Source organism: Silene latifolia, chromosome X (genome assembly GCF_048544455.1).
Source record: "Silene latifolia isolate original U9 population chromosome X, ASM4854445v1, whole genome shotgun sequence".
NCBI lineage: Eukaryota > Viridiplantae > Streptophyta > Magnoliopsida > Caryophyllales > Caryophyllaceae > Silene > Silene latifolia.
This window is the reverse complement of record NC_133537.1, coordinates 90,099,490-90,101,582: the sequence shown is the minus strand read 5'-3', so window position 1 is coordinate 90,101,582 and position 2,093 is coordinate 90,099,490. Positions and strand designations below refer to the sequence as shown.

The following is a 2,093-nucleotide window of genomic DNA, read 5'->3' as shown; positions in this document are numbered from 1 at the left end:
CTGAGAATCTCTATAAGGGATTCGCGTTGCCAGCTGGGACAGATAGGAAATTCGAAGCGAAACCGTCCTACATTAACTTGGTTGAGAGAAACCAATTTGGGGGAGCTGCAAATGAAGATGCAGCCAAACATATGGAGATATTCATTGACTACTGTTGTTCTATACCCCCACCAGCAGGTGTGACCCAGGACCAGATAAAAGAGACGATGTTCATATTCTCGCTTCGCGATGCTGCTACGGAGTGGTACCGAGATCTGGATCGAGCTGCTAATGGGATTACTGATTGGAATTCACTGGCCCTAGCATTTTATAAAAACTATTTTTCTGCATCGAAGACCAATGCGATTAGAGCTCAGATCACAAGCTTTAAACAGGATTCTGATGAGGATTTTCATGAGGCATGGGTCCGTTTCAAGAGACGGTGCGATCTATTCCGCACCATGGGTTTGAGAAATGGTTTCTGTGCAACTAGTTCTATAATGTTCTTTATGATGATTATAGCGTTGTCCTAGATGCTGCAGCTAATGGGAGATTTCAAGAAAATAGCGGTGAGACAAAGGGGTGGAAAATCATCGATGACCTGGCCACCCATAAAGCTGAGCATGGGAATTCTAGAGGAAATCAGAGAAGAGCAGCTGAATCTCCTACTACAGCTGCAATAGAGGCCCTTACTGCGAGATTCGACAAGATGGATTTTGGGGGATCCCAAAAAGGTGGGATATATAAAGTTAATGCAGTTTCAGACGGTCCCTTTACATGCAAAAGATGTGGAGGAGAGGGACATATTTCGGAGTTTTGTACTAGTTCGAATGAAACATGTGCTGCCTTTCAACACTTTAGGCTGACCGGTACTTATCCCGATCCCTCTAATGTCAACCCCAATTTGAGGTGGACTAACCAGAATGTCCTTAATCCGGGTCCACAGCAGCAAAGCTATGTGCCCCCTCATAAGCAGGAGCAATATCAAAAGCCTCCCTATGTGCCTCAGCAGCAACAATTTCAAAGTTCTGATATTTCCGATTTGGAAAACATGGTTCAGAATTTGTCGAGTTTGCTGCAAAAGGAGTCTTTAGCTAGAGAGACTTCTACAAAAATGTTGGAGAGTCAAATTGCCCAATTGGCAAGCAAAAGTGCAACTAGAGCTCCGGGGCATTTACCGTCGCAGCCAGATAAAAAAGAGACTCTAAATGCGATAACTTTGAGGAGTGGGTCTATCCTTGATGGGCCCACTATGGTCGAAGATGTTACTGAAAAAGATGGTGCGAAACCGAGTAAGAAAAAGGTTGGAATGACCAGTAGCAAGAAAAAGACGATCAGCAGGTACATCAGTCGATCGACTGACACACCTTGTCGATCGACCAGTTTGGGTAACTGTGAAGCTTCTGGTCCTGTGGAAGCCAGTCGATCGACTGACCTACATGGTCGATCGACTGAAGATACGTCTGATCGTGAACCTTTTCGTCCTCCAATGCCAGATAACTTGAGGGACTACTTATTTCGGGGTACGACGACTCCGAAATTATCGAGGCAAGATCCAAATGCTGATGGGTCAGTTCCGGTTCCAAAGTATGACCCTACGACGGTTAATGGTTTATTCCTGAGACGGTCTGAAGAAGGTTCGAGCTACAACGAGGACAAAGTAGTTGATTTTCAGCCTAAGTCCACTGATGCCGGTATGAGAGACCTAGAGGAGAGGGCTAAGTTGTATCTTACAGCCCCTTACCCAGAGAGATTGGTGCCGACAAAGGAACAGGTATCGTTTAACAAGTTTGAAAATGTTATTCGTAGCTTAAATGTGCAAGTTCCTTTCCTATAATTATTTAATCAAGTGCCTGCCTATATGAAATTTATGAAGCAGCTGTTGTCTAAAAAGAAGTCAATTGATACTGTGCAATCTGTCGCACTAACTGAGGAGTCATGTTCCTATTTGACTCATACTGCTCCACATAAGTTAGCTGACCCTGGTAGTTTTTTTGTTCCTTGTAATATTGGTACCTTCTCAATTGAGAAGGCATTATGTGATCTAGGAGCTAGCATTAGTGTTATGCCTTTGAGTCTTGCTAAGAAATTGAGATTAACTAAGTTTGCAATCA

At 43.8% G+C, this 2,093-nt stretch overlaps 1 non-coding gene across 1 annotated transcript; it reads right to left on the bottom strand.

Moving 5' to 3' along the window:
* Window positions 1-341: 341 nt before the first annotated feature.
* On the bottom strand, window positions 342-447 carry LOC141625493 (small nucleolar RNA R71). Its single transcript, XR_012535271.1, has one exon. It is a non-coding gene; the product is annotated as a small nucleolar RNA R71 (small nucleolar RNA).
* Window positions 448-2,093: the final 1,646 nt, after the last annotated feature.